Below are 18,347 nucleotides of genomic sequence, written 5' to 3' on the forward strand. Positions count from 1 at the left end.
ATACATTTTGTCAGGGACAATGGTGATTTTTAGACCACATCTAAGTAAGTTAGATAACAATTAACTATACGTCTTATAGTGCTTGGGCTGCCATAACAAAAAATATAGCCTGAGTGGCTTAAACAACAGAAATTTATTTTCTCACAGTTGTGAAAGCTGGGAAGTCCAAGATCAATGTCTGAAACCCTATCCTTGTAACCCCAGTTACCCTTTATCATCTCCTCAAAGGACTTGTGTCTAAATATAGTCACATTGGGGATTGGGATTTCAACATATGAATTTAGGAGGATGGACACAAATGTTCAGTCCTTAACACTATAGGGTTTAAATACTCCTCTTACCACTTTATTATGCTCAAAATTTTTCTTATTGCTAGCATAAATAACATATGACTGCTAATTTTGAAAATGTAGTGCATGTTATTTATAGTCATGTTAGCTTTAATGGTTTTTCTTCCACTTCTTCCTGAAAAAGAGAGGAAATATGTGACTCTTCATTTTTTGTTTTCATTCTCATTTAAATATTGGTATTAAAAAGAGATGAATATGCTAGACATCATCTCTATTCAATTCTAAATTTTAAAACTGGATAAATGCTTTGGGATTAAGTGAGAAATACTGTAAATGAAATGCATCATTATCATGAGTCTCATTTCAGTAATTTTCCTGAGGGAAGTAAATGTAAGCATATGTTGCTTGGTCAAAGGTGAATTTGTTTGCATAATAAAGACAGGATAGTTGCAAAAGTTGGATGAATTAGATAAAACTTTATTTTTTCTTGGTTTTAAATAGAACCTTTAAATAAATATTTTTAAGGAAAAGTAAAAATTAGCCTGGCTCTCAAACCATAAAAGAGACTCTTAACTATTGAGAAGAAACTGAGTGTTGCCGAAGGGGATGTGGACAGAAGGATGGGTTAAACAGGTGATGGGCATTAAGGAGGGCACTTGTGATGAACACTGTGTATTGTATGTAAATGATCAATAACAAAATTCTACTCCTAAAACTAATATCACATCTTATGCCAGCTAACTGGAATTTAAGTAAAAAATTGGGAAAAAAAAGTAATGAAAGAAAAAAAATTACCCTGGCTCTGCCCTGTGAGTTTGTATTATTGATATCATACTTGATGGTCTAAAAACATGATTTGGGAAAAATACTTTTTTTTTAATGTTTACTCTATTTTATTTTTGAGACAGTGCAAGCAGGGGAGGGGCAGAGAGAGGGGGACAGAAATTCCAAAGCAAGCTCAGCGCTGACAGCAGTAAGCCCCCTTGGGGCTCGAAGTCACCAACCATGAGATCATAACCTAACTTGAAGTCCAATCCTCAAACAACTGAGCCACCCAGGTGCCCTGTGAAAAATGCTTTTTAAAGAGAACTCTTGACAACCATTGTCAAGAAAAGGATTTGTCAGATGAGCTGCAGGCTGATGTAAATACTTTACACATAATTTTTCATATGTAAGTAACTGAAGGAGCTAATAATATACTTCAGATATTTAATATAAAACCGATCATATTAAATCAGTTGTCTCTTCAATAAAAGACATTTCTTAAAGTTTTAAAATGGAAAGATTATTTTATTTTCGTAAGTCCTGCAAAATGTAATGCATCTGTGGTTTGTCCATGGGATCTATTGCTTCTTCAAGGTGGTCTATAAAATTAAAAACCAACCAACCAAACAAACAAACAATAAAAAAACAAAATGAAAAAATAAAATAGTTATAAATAATTTTTAAGCCACTCTGCAGAAGTCAGGGCAAAATGTAGCACTCACATTACACATCTCTGCCAAAGGCTTTATGTTTCTACATACTAATAAGAAAATGGCCCAGGGGCAGTCATGGAAGCATGCCAGTCAATTGTAAGTGAGAAATTCCCAATAAACTATGAGAACTACATTTAGCCAACAGCTTTCCAGCTGCAGTGCCTTCAGGACTTGCCAGTACATTTGATCAGAGGCCATGCTTTTCTGAGGTACCTCCAGTCTATGTGTGACCGTTTCTGCTCAATATGTGATCTTCTATGGGCAAACTTTGCACCTGTGTTCCCGTTGAGCTGGCCAAGACTTTCTCAGAGCCGTGTTGTAGTCTGATGCTCACCTGCTCAGCCACCCAGTTGTCCTTCCTCATTCCTTGCAAAGATGTCAGATTTGCGTGATTTATGAGGGCTTTACCTGCTAACTCCTGCTCTACCTTTTATCTTTTCATAGATGTTATCCCTATTAAATCTGCTGTAGTTCTATTTCTTGGTATCAACTTTCTAGAACAAGACCTTTGATGGAAAAAAGATCCATAATTTTGGCCAAATTCATAAAAGAATAATTCTTATTATTTTATTATTATACTTTATTTTATTCCTCACTTAATAAAAATGTAGCAATAAGCAAATTTATAAATTTCATAAATCATTTTCTGCCTTTCTCTCTCTCTGTCTCTCTGTCTCTCTCTCTATATATATATATGCTATAGAATACTAAAAAGATTTTTTGTTCCACTACATTTGAAAGTCTGTCACTTAACATTAATGCATTTCCTGAACTAAATGTTATACAATTCTTAATACCAGACATCTTTCTGTGGATTTGTATAATACACAATGTGTGTGATGCATTTGTTTCTCTGTCTCCAAAGCCAGTGAATGTGCTGGGTAGAAACCAGCCTGGGCAGAAGGTTAGATACTTGGAATTTTACACTTTTTTTTTTTAATATTTATTTATTTATTTATTTATTTATTTATTTATTTATGGGGGGGGCAGAAAGAGAAAGAGAGGGAGAGAGAGAAGAGGGGAGGGGCAAAGAGAGAGGGAGAAAGAATCTCAAGCAGGGTCTGAGCTGTCAGCACAGAGCCTGATGCAGGGCTCAATCTCAGGAACCATGAGATCATGACCTGAGGTAAAATCAAGAGTCAGACACTTAACTGACTGAGCCATCCAGGCACCCCTAGAATTTCATATCTTGATTCCAATATTACCTTAATACAATCACAAATTATACTAGCAGATGACAGCAGCATAATTACAAGGTTTAGACTTTTTAACAATTACAAGCTTGAAAATATTTGAAAGCTTATATTCAAGTTATAATGAGTTACTCACATTTTGTTACAAAATTGCATTAGGGTTCTTCTGGTGCATGTTGCCAAATTTAGGAGTTTGTGCAGATCTGATAGGTGAGAAATGAAATTCTAGTGTAGTTTTAATTTGTGTATGCCTTTTGATGACATAGGTTAAACACTTTGTACATGAACCATATTTTGAGCTCACAATAAATAACACTTGCAGAATTAAAACCAGATTATAGTCCATCTGTAGGGGTTTATCCAAACTTCTTTTGGTTCTATTATTAAAAAATATAATTGCTATGTTAAGAAATTAAATCATAAATATCAAACTTAATATTATGAAATAATAAAATTGGTTATTTATTAAAATGCCAAAATTTAGACTGTTTTCAGACAATCTGGTTTTGAATTACTCAGCACATTTAGTACAATTAGTGAAGTAAGAAAATATTTAAGATCTATCTTTGTGACTCTTTAGTGATAGATGAGTCTTAAAAAGTTTAATGATTTAGGTTAAATCACTCTGCCTCACTCTGTGTTCAGCAATTATTAAATCTATTGAAATTAGAAAGTCTTAAAATAGGAAGGAAAAATCCAGGAGTGTTTTGCATTCAACAATTCCTTACGACAAGGAACATTAATGATCACATGTCGAAGCTTTTAAAATGTGTTTTTGTATATTTTGACATAAGCAATTTATATCACTATGTTTTAAAATTCATCTGTAGGAGAAAGTACTGCTGTCCTTCACTTTAAGACATTCTGAGCATTTTTACTTTGCCACCAATTTCATAAAAAACAGTTTTCTTGGGACTCCTGGGTGGCTCAGTCGGTTGAACATCCAACTTCTGCTGGGGTCATGATCTTACAGTCCGTGAGTTTGAGCCCTGTGGAGCCTGCCTCAGATTCTGTGTCTCCCTCGATCACTCTTTGCCCCATCCCCCACTCACACTCTATCTCTTTCTGTCTCTCAAAAAATGAATAAATGTAATTTAAAAAATAAAGTTTTCTTTTTTTTTTTTTTAAATTTATTGATGTTTATTTTTGAAAGAGACAGACAGAATGTGAGCAGGGGAGGGGTAGAGAGAGAGGGAGACACAGAATCTTTAGCAGGCTCCAGGCTCTGAGCTGTCAGCACAGAGCCCGATGCGGGGCTTGAACTCATGAACCAGTGAGATCATGACCTGAGCTGAAATTGGATGCTTCACCGACTGAAACACTCAGGTGCCCCCCAAAAAGTTTTCTTTATCACTGCATTCTTCTCATCTTGTGTGTTGTCTACGGCCATTCCACCCTGAACATGACCGATCTCGTCTTCTCATCTTGTGTAGTTTATTATTATAATAGAAATATACATTTCTGATGTTATATTGTGGACATTTTTCTTATGAATTCATTGCATAAAATTCATAGATTTTATGTTTTACCTAAAAATATCAATCTATCAGTTATACTTTATTTGCATTGATTATTTATTTGAAATGGTATGTATATTAAATAATGCATAATACAATTTTTGCTAAATTTTAGAGATTTTAGCATTTCATTTGACATTCCAGAAATCTAACTTTAGCAAAGCATGTTTTCTGAAAATACCTACATTACTTTATGACCTCTTTAATTCTGAGATACACATTATAAACCAAATTTATTTAGCTAATGTAGAGGATGACTATTCATTGTCTTTCACTGAAATTACATTATTGAATAAAACATATGTCAGTATCTTAATAAATAATCAAAGGTTGGTTCCAAGGGGGAAAGTGATTAAACATTATGTGCTCTGTAGACTTTGCTTCTATTTCTATACAACAAAATTTATAGTTGCTGTGAAAATGGTTGCCTTTTTTTTTTAAAGCAGTTTTTCATTTATACATTGAGGCCACTAAATGAATGTGACCTAAGAAGTTAATTTCTCATTTTAATCATGTACATTCTCTTTACAAGACATATTGAACCTATTAAACCATTTCCAAATTATGTCTTTTTTTCCCACTGTTTTTCTTTGTTCAGCCATTTACTATTTTAATGTAATTTTCTTCATTATAGATATATTTGTATTGAACTTAAATATATATTTAGGTTACAGGATTCTGTGCAATGTCTGGTATACAATTTTTTGCCATTATTTAAGGTGATTTGTTTAATGTTTATTTTTGAGGGAGAGAGAGAGCATGAAAAGAGGAGGGGCAGAGAGAGAGGGGGATAGAGGATCCAAAGCGGGTTCTGTGCTAACAGCAGAGAGCCTGATATGGGGCTTGAACTCATGAACCGTGAGATCATGACCTGAGCCAAAGTCATACACTCAACCAACTGAGCCACCCAGGTACCCCTAAGGTGATTTTGATGTATCTGTTTCTGCTCTTTCTTTGTAATATTTATTTATTTATTTATTTTTTTATTTAATATGAAATTTATTGTCAAGTTGGTTTCCATACAACACCCAGTGCTCATCCCGACAGGTGCCCTCCTCAATGCCCATCACCCAGCCTCCCCTCCCTCCCACTCCCCATCAACCCTCAGTTGGTTCTCAGTTTTTAATCTTTGCAATTTTTAAACTATGTAAGTGAAAATACAGGTGTTGATAATCATAACAAGAGAGAATTGACTTATGTCTTCGTGTGTGTGTGCACATTGCAGAAGGGCTTTGGGTGTTGCTACACTTTTTAAGAATAGTAATCATTTCTTTTCTGTCTCCTTTATGCTTACATGCAGTTTCGTTTATTTGTTTATTTTTATTTTTTGTCTTTTAACGTGGGAGAGAAAGGGAAAGAGAGAGATCCCTTTAATTGAATGTGATAAACCACAAGATGAAGCAGTATCAAGTATCAAGTCTTCAGTGTGCCATTTGCCACCTCAGGTCACTTGGCAGTTTTACATCAGGACATTTTGCCCTGAGAATGAAAGTAGTGCAATGCAGATGAAGTGTTAATGACTCTTTCTGGATTATGACCCATCTGTGCTTGCCTCCTGCCAAGGAACCTGATAAAAGGGCAAGATTGGGTTTGGAGAAGCCACATCAGCATGAAACAGAGTTCATAGCCTCTCACTCAATTCCAGCTCCTGAAACAAAGTGCCTAAATCAGTATTCTCTCTTCTCTCAAAGTTGTTACATCAGGATTAGGGGTTTATCCATTATTGGAATATTGGTTCCTAAATTCTGGACAGAAAATGTCTACTCTTCTATTTAAAACTGGCTCCACAGTTTATCTTCACAAGTTTTTTTTTGTTTGTTTGTTTTTTTTCCAAAATTAAATCATTCTTTAGGCAAAGTGGTACTAGCAAGGGCAAAGCTATGTACGGTAAACTTTAAAGTAAAACATACTCATTATCTTCAGTTTAAAGACATTCAGTATGACTTTTTAAATATCTTTTCTCAAGAAGAGAAAAAGATTAAAATACTCTGTATAAAATTTCCTAAAATATAGTCAGTTTACTAATTCTACGAGGCTAATTACAAAAGAGTTTTAAGAAATTTGTTTTATATTATGGATCTACACATCTATGCAATTGTATGGAGTATAATATAGTTACTCAATTTTATCTTAACGAAAAGGGTATTTATACAGTTCCTAAGACTGTCATGAATTATGTGATTTTACCTCAGTTGACTTTGTGTAGGCGTGTAGTCCTAGGAGGTTTCCCTTATCTTTGTTCACAACACCATGCTTAAGTAATTGATCACTCCTAATTTGCACATTGTACTTTCCATAGACCAATTAGGGTATGTGAAACCAAAAAAAATAAAATTACATTCTTCAATGAGCAATTTATTTTCTCAAAACAAAAAGAAAACTAGAATAATGCTTATGTTATTTTTTATTTTGACTAAACAGTTTTTGCTTAATTTCAAGAAAATAATAATTTCTCAACTATATATGAACAAGGATAGATTTTAACTTTTGTAATAATTACTTTTAGGAAAAAGTGTGTATATGTAAAACTAGAGAACTAAAGACATTTCAAACTTAACATTCATTTATTCTACTAACATTTATTATGTGCCACATTCCAGGAATCAGGATAATGCAATTTTTGTCAGTAGGAATTCAAACAAATAAAAGAAATAGATGAGTTTTTAAAATTTACATTGCAATAAATTGGATTTGAGTACAGTAATTAGAAATACTTCCTAGAAAGGATAACACCTGAGCTAACCCTTGAAAGAAATGAAGGATAAAGAGGATTTAAATAAATATAAAATAAAAATAAAGAATAATGGAATTCCAGGCAGATCAGACAAAAATGAATTAAATGTGTGAGAGAGTTTGAGAAAATGTATAGAAAAATACTAACAGTTCTGACCAATAGGAAATTATGTTAAAGGCCTCAACAAGTACAGTAAGACTGAGATCAAACCATGTATATTTTCAGACCAAAAAGCTATGAAGCTTGATGTCAATCAACCACAAGAAAAAATTTGGAAACACCACAAATACATGGAAGTTGAAGATCATTTATCCCACTAAAGAATAAATGAGTTAACCAGGAAATTAAAGGAGAAATAAAAATGTATATATATGGAAGTAAGTGAAAATGAAAACAGGACAGTCCAAACCCTTTGGGAAGAAGCAAAACTGGTCATAAGAGTATATAGCAATATCGGCCTACATCAAGAAACAAGAACAGTCTCAACTACAGAACCTAACACCTAAAGAAGTTTTGATAGGAACAGCAAATAAAGCCCAAAGCCAGCAGAAGAAGGGAAATGATAAAGATTATAGAATAAATAAATGATACAGAAACAAACAAACAAAAAACAGTAAGATAGATCAATGAAACTAGGACTTGGTTCTTGGAAAGAATTAAAGAAATTGATAAACTCCTAGCCAGACTTATCAAAAAGAAAAGAGAAAGGACCCAAATAAATAAAATCACAAATGAAAAAGGAGAAATTACAACTAATACCACAAAAATACAAACAATTATAAGAAAATATGAAATATTATATGCCATAACATTGGGCAGTCTAGAAGAAAATGATAAATTCCTAAAGACATGCAAATTACCAAAACTGAAACAGGAAAAAATAGAAAATTTACACAGACCCATAACCAGTAAAGAAATTGAATCAGTAATCAAAAATCTCCCAACAAACAAGAGTCCAGGCTGGATAACTTCCAAGGAGAATTCTACCAAACATTTAAAGAAGAATTAATATCTATTCTTTTTGAACTGTTCCAAAAAATAGAAATGGAAGAAAACTTCCAAACTCATTTTATGAGACCAGCATTACCTTGATTCCAAAGCTAGACAAAGACGCCACTAAAAAGGAAAAATACAGACCAATATCCCTGATGAACATCAATGTGAACATTCTCAACAAGATACTAGCAAATTGAATCCAACAGTATATTAAAAGGAATTATTCACCATGATCAAGTGAGATTTATTTCTGGACTGCAGGAATGGTTTAGTATTTGCAAATCAATCAGTGTGATACACCACATTAATAAAAGAAAGGATAATAACCAAATGATCCTGTCAATAGATTCAGAAAACACATTTGACAAAATATAGGATCCATTCTTGATAAAAGCCCTCAAGAAAGTAGAGATAGATGGAACATACCTTAACATTATAAAGGCCATATATGAAAAACCCACAGCTAATATTATCCTCAATGGGGAGAAATTCTCAGTCTTAAGGTCTTAAGTCTTAAGGAACTCAACAAAGATGTCCACTCTCACCACTGTAGTTCAATATAGTACTGGAAGTCCTAGACTCAGTAATCAGACAACAAACAGAAATAAAAGGAATCCAAATCAGCAAGGAAGAAGTCAAATTTTTCACTAATCACGGAGAACATGATACTCTATGTAGGAAACCTGAAAGACTCCACCAAAAAATTGCGAGAACTGGTACACGAATTGAGCAAAGTCACAGGATACAAAATCAGCATCCAGATATCTGTAGCATTTCTTTTTACTTATGATTTTTTTTTATCTTTAAGTAATCTCTACCCCCCCCAGGTGGGACCCAAACTCTTGACCTTATATCAAGACGCATATGCTCCACCGACTGAACCAGCCAGGTGCTCCTCTGTTGCATTTCTATACACCAATAATAATAAAGCAGCAGAAAGAGAAATCAGGGAATTGATCCCATTTACAACTGTACCAAAAACCATAGGATACCTAGGAATAAACCTAACAAAAGAGAAAAAAGATGTGTATGCTGGAAATGATAGAACACTTATGAACTTATGAAAGAAATTGAAGATGATACAAAGAAATGGAAAAACACTCCATGCTCATGGATTAGAACATATATTGTTAAAATGTCTATGCTACCCAAAGCAATCTACATATTCAATGAAATCTCTATCAAAATACCACCAGCATTTTTCACAGAACTAGAGCAATCTTAAAGTTTGTATGGAACCAGGAAATACCCTGAATAACCAAAGCAATCTTGAAAAACAAAGCTAGAGGCATTACATCCTCGATTTTAAGCTATGTTACAGAGCTGTAGTGATCATTACAGTATGGTACTGGCACGAAAACAGACACATAGATCAATGGAACAGAAAAAAAAAAACCCAGAAATAGACCTACAACTATGTGGTCAACTCATCTTCAACAAAGCAGGAAAGAATATCCAATGGAAAAAAGTCTCTTCATCAAATGGTGTTGGGTAAACTGGCATAATGACATGCGGAAGAATGAAACTGTACCACTTGCTTACAAAATTCAAAATAGATGAAACACCTAAAAGTGAGACAGGAAACCATCAAAATCCTAGAGAAGAAAACAGATAGTAACTTCTTTGACCTTGGCCAGAGTAACTTCTTATTAGACACGTCTCTGTAGACAAGGGAAATAAAAGTAAACATGAACTGTTGGGGCTTCATCAAGACAAAAAGCTCCTGCACAGTGAAGGAAATAATCAACAAAACTGAAGGCAACTCATGGAAACTGGCTCAAGCAATCTTTCTCTCATGTGCATGCATTTTGGGCTAGTAGATTCAAATACTCATTTAAAGTGAAAATTTTAAAGCTTTAATGTTCTGACTTTCAGCTCAATTCCTACCCTATCTTGTTGAAAAGTCACTGCCCTCTGTTGCCCAACCAAAGTGTAAGGTGCCACCAATATACTACACACCAAATCACCTTGACTAGAGCCCTCATAAGCTAGATGCCTGGCTTAGCATCATCAAATGATGGCATGGGTAGCCTGGAGGTTATTGAACCTTACATTATCTTTGTTTTCCTAAAGTATTCTGCATTGATAAAATAAATTTCAGAGTAGTAGTTCCAAATTTCTCAAAATATCTATGTATAATTGAATTTCTTATAATTCCCATAAAAATGAAATATGCAAAGAAGTTGAATGGTGTGCTCTACTTACATTGCATTGCAGTAAGTGGATCACCATATTTAACAGGTTGGGTCAAGATAGCTACTATATCAATGATCCATCAAAAAATAAAATTATTGGGGCGCCTGGGTGGCGCAGTCGGTTAAGCGTCCGACTTCAGCCAGGTCACGATCTCGCGGTCCGTGAGTTCGAGCCCCGCGTCAGGCTCTGGGCTGATGGCTCGGAGCCTGGAGCCTGTTTCCGATTCTGTGTCTCCCTCTCTCTCTGCCCCTCCCCCGTTCATGCTCTGTCTCTCTCTGTCCCAAAAATAAAAAAATAAAAAACGTTGAAAAAAATTAAAAAAAAAAAAAAAAAAAAAAAAAAAAAAAAAAATAAAATTATATGTTGTGATGTTTTAAAATTTGAAACATTAAATGCATTACCTATAAGAAATATATTGTCTTCATAATGTTTTTTAACAATATAAGATTATAAAGAGAGAAATCTTAACCTTTCACATAGCCAAGAAGATATAAGCCATTGTATACATGCTCTCAAAATAAATCCTAGATCATAGATATCAGTTATTTACTCTGCATATAGACTATATGCATTTTGGTAATAAAAACAAGTGTCTTTTACGCTAATAGAGAGTAGATATTTATCTTAATCTTATTATTTCCTTCTTTTCAAAATAAGAGGATGGCAAGACTATATTGGTAACCTCCACTATTTTCCTTCAAATTTTGTTGATTTATATACTAAAAACCTTTCAAATACAGACATACCAGTATTATCTATTCCCATCTAGTATTTACAGGGAGAAAAGAGGTAGACTTCATTAATATCATGGATAAGCTCAAATAATTCCTATTTCTTGTATTATTTATTGTTATTCATTTTATCTTATTTATTCTGTAAGGAAAAATAAAAATAAAAGGCTTAATTCTCTCTGTTGATAATATATAACTTACTGTGAGAAAATATAATTTTTTAAACCTAAACCTAGACAATCTTTTTATTCCAATTTGCCCCAATATCAGATGAGTTTGAGTGCTAAAAATAATCAAAAGTGATAAGATTATATGTGCTAGGCCTATTATCATAGAGCTGATGAAAATCAGCCAGCAGTTCTTCACCATCAGAATCATTCTTATGCGGTAAAAACAAAACAAACAAAAAAGATTCCATGTTTTAAACTGTTGTTTGATTTTTGGTATCAAAACATATTGATCAAAATGTATTTATTGAAACGAGAAATAAAGGTACAGGTACACTCCACTCTTCAAAAGTTTGTGTTACGGCACTGAGCTTTCATGAAAGGACTACATTAGTACCTGTTTTTGCCAACTGAGAGAAATCTGAAGAGGATTTTTGCTTTTACAAAAAAAGGTCAAAAGTGAAAATAGTGATTAGCATTCATTTGCAGTGAGCCTTTACACACGGAGCATGAGCAGCCAGAGTGGCACCACTAAGCCCTTTCCCTGAGAACTACACTCAGCAGCTCAGCTTCGAGAACTCTGTCTATGAGCATCTGTGCTTCATCTCAGTTTATTCTGTGCATCTGTTAGCGAGATGTGTCCTAAGGTATCACAAAAGCCTCAGAGAGATTGCTTTTTAGATCTGGGAAAGATCAAAAATTTTTCCACATAAATTAATGGTAATTGCTTGTTCCCTTTAAGTGATTTGGCTTATGGAAGGTTTGATAAGAATCTTCTACTTTTGGATACTAGGGGAAACTTGTATACCAAATAGCCAAGATAAAGAAAACAGTGGATTTAAGGAGCTTTGTTGTTGTTAATTTTGCTAACATTGTTTTCAGTCCTCTTATTTGGTACTGGGATCTTCATTTTTGGAAACTCCATGTCTTCTTCATGGGGCAATAAAACATGTCATTCTTGCCTCCCTCTTCTAGACATTGGAGTAGAAGTCTAGGATCATCATGAATACTATTTCATCATTAAGTGACTGAGGATGAGACAATCATAAGAGGTTGTTTCTAATTCTACTTCCTCTCTTTTCCCCCCATTCTGTGGCCCCCATCTGAAGTGGATGTAGATTTCTCTTTAGAGCAAGGAGCTACTTTAAGGATCTCAATATCCACAGCCACACCAACAAGGACTATTTGTTTTTCTTAAAAACTTAAAAATAACAGAAACTTGATTGCTAGTTTGGGGATTTAACTAAAAATTAAAACACATTAAAAGCTAAGGTAGCTGCCAGTATTTTTAACTCATGGACAATTTACAGGGTAGTGAACAACATAAGAGATTTCTTACAAATATAATCTTATAAACTAGAGCCCTTTCTTGTGGCTTACATCTCTGACCAATAGGTTTTCGTGCTCTGTCTCTTATACTTCTAATCAATCACTCACTGGCTTCCATCTTTGTTTTGGGTGGCTCTAAATGAGCTCTAACTCTAATGAGCTCTAACTTTCCCGATGACACAAAAATGCATCTTATTCAGTTAAACTTACAAAAGAGTTTATATTTATTGCTTCCCTCAGGGAGAAAGCAAACTGTTTCATACGGGTTTTCATGTGACAAAATATTCTTTATTACCTTGAAAATGTTTGAGTCCCAATTTTATTGATTGTTAAGTTTTTATTGTGGCAGGCTGGCTATAAAAGGAATAACCTCTCACAACAAAATTATATGCTTTACACTTTATGTCTCAAATGGACAAGTGTGAATCTAATTTTTTCTCATACTTACTTACTTACTGAATGTCCCTAGATATGACCAACAAAATTTAGCATCTTGACATTTTTCTACTGAATGTCAAGAGCTCCACATTTGGTAGGCATACAGTCTAAATTACAAGGCACAACTGATTGATTGTTTATCCAACTGCTTTGCAATAATTGCAACTTCTCAGCAAGGCATAGTATAACCCTTACAATCCATCCTAACTTAATTCAACCAATTCCAAAATTTATAGTATAGTAATTGGACATTTCACTGTTAATAAACAGTTCTGTAACTGTGAAGCTGTTTGGGGCTTCTGATGATAGTACGTAATAACCTAATTTTTTAATGGGAAATACATTGGCTATTGACAAGAAAGAAATGGGTTTAGATTTTCAGATATTGCTGAAAGTGAACCTCGAACAATAGCACAAGAATTCTCTTTGCACTTTCTGTTTCTTTTTTTCTGCTTGTTGTTGCTTTTCTCTGTATTTTGCTTTTATTTTATTATGATGTAGATTTTCTATTTGTCAACAAAACAGACACATTCTTATGATTTCAATGTTAAAAGGAAGAGAAATTTATATTTCCATCTCCAAAAGGTACAATATTAGAAAATCCTGTCTGGCTTTGATTGGATCATGTCCCTGCTGATTGGATTATATATTTGCTATTTAACTCAATGACTAAGCTCAAAGAGATATAGTAACATGATTGGCCCACTCCACTCCAAAAGCTCAAGACCCCTGAAAACATGATAAGCCATCCCATTAGGACATAGAATGAATAATGAGTTTCCCAAAAGATAGTGGTAAAGACATAAGTTGTATAGGCAAAGTACTTAAAGCAAAAATAAATATATGTACATACATGCACAAATTCCTACATAGAGAAAAAAACACTAGTCTTTGATTAACTTTCATTAGTCACACAACGTGCTATTTCTGTATCTACCATCTTGACACTGTTTTCTTTCTTGATGATATTTTAAGATTTAGTAGCATACCAGGTCATAACACATACCTCAAACACAGTGAGTGTGTTATCATATCTTGTCTCTCACAGACTGCCTGATTTCCCACATCTGCTCATCGTGTGCTTAAACACACATAGTATGCTTCTGAAGCAATTTGTCTCTGAGAGACAGATCATAAGAGCTTTACAGCCATCTCTTCAAACAAGCTAGGTAGGCATGGAAACCACCCAAGGGTACAGGAGGCGGCCAGTGTCAGAAATAATGTGCTTACTGCCTCCTGTAAAAATAAGTGGATTCTAAAAATAATGTAAACTGACTAAAAGTGATGTAGCTACCAGGAAAGTGCCTTTCTCTTTGAGCGGCATCTCTCTTTCTGCTTTCCTATATACAAACCACATTTTAATAAGCATCTTCCAAAAGCATCTAAAATTCAGAAACAGAAGAAAACAATTATCTTCTGCTTATATGTTAAAAAAATACAGATCAATTAGACAATAGATGATATTTAGTGATTTACATGTCATGAATATTTTTAAAAACATGGAAAACAAAATGCATACCCCTAAATCTACATGAGCAACACACTGACTTATACAGTTCTTGTATAAATAGCTACGTCTTGTGTGGAAAGAGTAAATACTGACACAGTATTAAGATTAAAGTTAATAAATCTTTTTAAAAATTATCATGATTTCATATTATTTATGAATGGCTAAATGAAATAAAAATTAACATTAAGATATTTCAAATGGGGTCCCTAGGTGGCTCAGTCAGTTAAGCCTCTGACTGCAGGTCAGGTCATGATCTCACAGTTGGTGAGTTCGAGCCCCACATCAGGCTCAGTGCTGACAGCTCAGAGCCTGGAGCCTGCTTCTGATTCTGTGTGTCCTTCTCTCTCTTCCTCTTTCCCACTCATGCTCTGTCTCTCTCTGTCTCTCAAAAATAAATAAATGTTGAAAAAAATTAGACAGATATTTTAACCATTTTCTTACCAAAGATAAATCATATCAAATCTAAAAGCAAAAAAAGGAAAATTAAGAAGAATATATTTTTTAAATTTTTTAATGTTTATTTTTGAGAGAGAGAGAAAGAGGGAGAGAGCATGAGCAGGGGAGGGGCAGAGAGGGGAGACACAGAATCTGAAGCAGACTCCAGGCTCTGAGCTGTCAGCACAGGGCCTGACGCGGGGCTCAAACCCATGAAATGTGAGATCATGTCCTGAGCTGAAGTCAGATGCTTAACCGACTGAGCCACCCAGGTGTCCCAAGAAGAATATTATTTTAATGATTGAATAGATCCTGTGATATTTTCTGTTCAAAAGGAAAAATAAATAAAAAAACACAAGCCTACACATTTTTAGACAAAATTCTTTACTTAAGATGTTCATGCATTATTTAAGAAAATAACTATGTGGGTTATAGAATAACAAGATTTAGTTACAATGGAGAGACTGTCTGTCCCTTTTTGTTTGATAGATTAAAAATTTGCATAAATAAAGTGATCACCAAAAAGGACTAAAGGCCATGCACAGCTGTAGGTACAATTCCCAGGAATGGGTTAACCCTTTTTATTTTGTTTAAGAATGATATTTCTAATTATACTGAAAACATAGAAACATTGTGTGCATTTTCCATTCCTTTACTTGTCTTATCAAAATAAATCATATATACAATCAAATTTCGAGATGATAGCAAAAACAATTTGAAAGTGTTTATAACATTTAGGAAAGAGATGAGGGTGAGGAATCAGATAGTAAACCGAAAGACAATAAATATAGGATCTGTGTGAAATGTGTACAAAAGTGAACATTTGAACCCACAGACATATGGAACCATATGACTTTTTTTCTTTCTTTCAGAATCCTTGCTGATAGTATAGTGACTATCAACAGATTCCTTGATAAAATTATGCCAGAAGTGTAAAGAAAAACCTTGAATTGCTCTCATTTTGTATTGCATTTGTGGCTATGCTATGAAGAACAAAAGCATATATGTTTTCTTTTTCATCCATATTAGTTATATTATATAACTCTATCTTACCATAGTTTGGTAAAATGTTCTAAAATATAATCAGATGTTTCTACCAATAATAACAATTGCAAATATGTCTCTAGTATGTATACCACAGAAGTTAAAATACTAAATTTCAAAAGCATAAATTAGCCAATTTTTAATGTATTTTATAATAAACTTGTTGATCCTAAAAAGAAATTGGAGGTGATAAATATATACATATATGCTCATATGTATAGATATTCTTATATATAACTATAAACATATATAAATGTGTGTGTTTAATGTTATAAAAATGAATAATGGAATATGAAGTTAATGTGCATGGAGATGTTAATTATTAGAGCTCCAGAATTTACACATGGTCTTTGCTTGACAAGACTCTCCCTTCTTATGTGAAAAAAAATTTTTTTTGCTATCTCTAGGATTGCCACTCAGTGGGAATCAAGTAACTTCTTTAGTTAGAGTAAGTTTTTAGCCAACTAGATAACAATAGTTGTATTTTCCTGGTAGCGAAAGTAGTGCTCAAAGTGAGCAGTGAAAATATATAATTATTCAAGACTTAATAGTCCCTGAGCCAGCATTATGTGTTTTTAGTGAATCAGAATATATATACGCAGAAAGAAACCTAGAGATAATAATGCAATATTCTATGAATCTCTTCAGTAATCATCTGTGATAGGCAAATAATTACCCCTTCTAAAGATATGTGTGTCCTCATCCTGGTAACCTGTGTATCTGTTACCTTACATGGCAACAAGACACTGGAGATGTGATTGAGTTAAGGACCTTGAATAGAGAACAATATCTTTAATGACCTGTCAGCTTTGGCGGTGGAGGAACGGAGTCACAAGCCAAGAATCATGGGCACCCTCTAGAAGCTGAACAAGGCAAGGCAATGAATTCTCCCCTAGAGCTTCCAGACAGAAGTGCAGCTTTGCTGACATCTTGCTTTTAGCCCAAGGAGACTTGGGCTAGAACTGTAACACATCCAGAACTGTAACACAATCAATTTGTGGTGCTTTAAATCACCGAATTTGTGGTAATTTGTTACAGCGACAATAGGAAATTAATTCACCATCAGCCCTGGGGCACTGGGCAAACAAATCCTTCTAAAGTGCTTCACTTTAGTCTGCCTTCTTTATCTACAGGGTAGGCAACCAGGGTTATAATACATTGTTAGCATGTGGAATACATACACAAAACCCAAAATTAGATATACAAGCAATTGATTTTTACCTTTTCAAGAATTTTCAAAGAGCTTACCAAGAACTTAAAATATAAATATTTTTAAGAGTCATCCTATTTTATTTAACATCTCTGAATATCAATGAGCCAATTCCATTCAACTACATTCCTTAATGCTAAGTCAGTTTGGTATCCCTGTCTAATTCAGCAAGCTCAACAACTTCTAATTCAGGAATTTCTTGATTGCACATTATCCAGTTTCCAAATATGGCAGAAATCGTTATTAGCAAATGACATGTGAAATGCCAGAAATAAAAGACGGTACACTAAACCCTGAATCCAAAACTCAATTTTCTGGTCCTTTCAGCTCATTGCCCATCTCTGCATTGTATGGAAGGAGAAAATGTTCTCACTTTAAGACTCTGGTGCTTATTGTAGTTCTTTTACACAAGGCACTCATGTGACTATTTAAGCTCTGAAATATCACTATAAACCAGTAAATATTAGTAATCAGATATAATGGAGTCATATAAAATAGAAATTTTTTTCTACTTCACATAAAAAATCAGAAGTAGAAAATACAGGATTATGTTTCTTTTTGTTCCACAAATGCTCAGGGATGTCCCAACCAATTCCGGAGTATAGCTTTAATTACCCTGTTCCAAAATAGTGGGACAAGATCCAATATCACATCCACATTTTAGTCAAAAGAACACAATAAGAACTAAGAAGTAAAGGAGACAAAACTTGTACATCAACTATATTTTATGGAAAATTTTCAGGAGTTCCTGCATGGCACTCAACTTACATTCCATTATTCAAAGCCCAGTCATATGACCATAAGTCATTGAAGGGAACTTGGAAATTTTGTCTCTATCCTGGATAAATATATACAACTAAAACCTGGAATTTCCACCACCATGAGAAAAGGGAGGAACAGATATTGGAAGAGGCTACCAGTCTTTGCCACATTGTACTTGGAGAGAGAGACAGAAACAGAATGGGGGGCATGAGAGAAAGTGAGAAAATGAAAGAAGAGAGATAAGTAGATAAATATGTTGATAGATAGTTAATCACATTTTACTCTCATAAAAGTCTTATGTGGTAGAAAATATTACA

This window comes from Panthera onca, chromosome A1 (genome assembly GCF_046562875.1).
Source record: "Panthera onca isolate mPanOnc1 chromosome A1, mPanOnc1 haplotype 2, whole genome shotgun sequence".
Lineage (NCBI taxonomy): Eukaryota > Metazoa > Chordata > Mammalia > Carnivora > Felidae > Panthera > Panthera onca.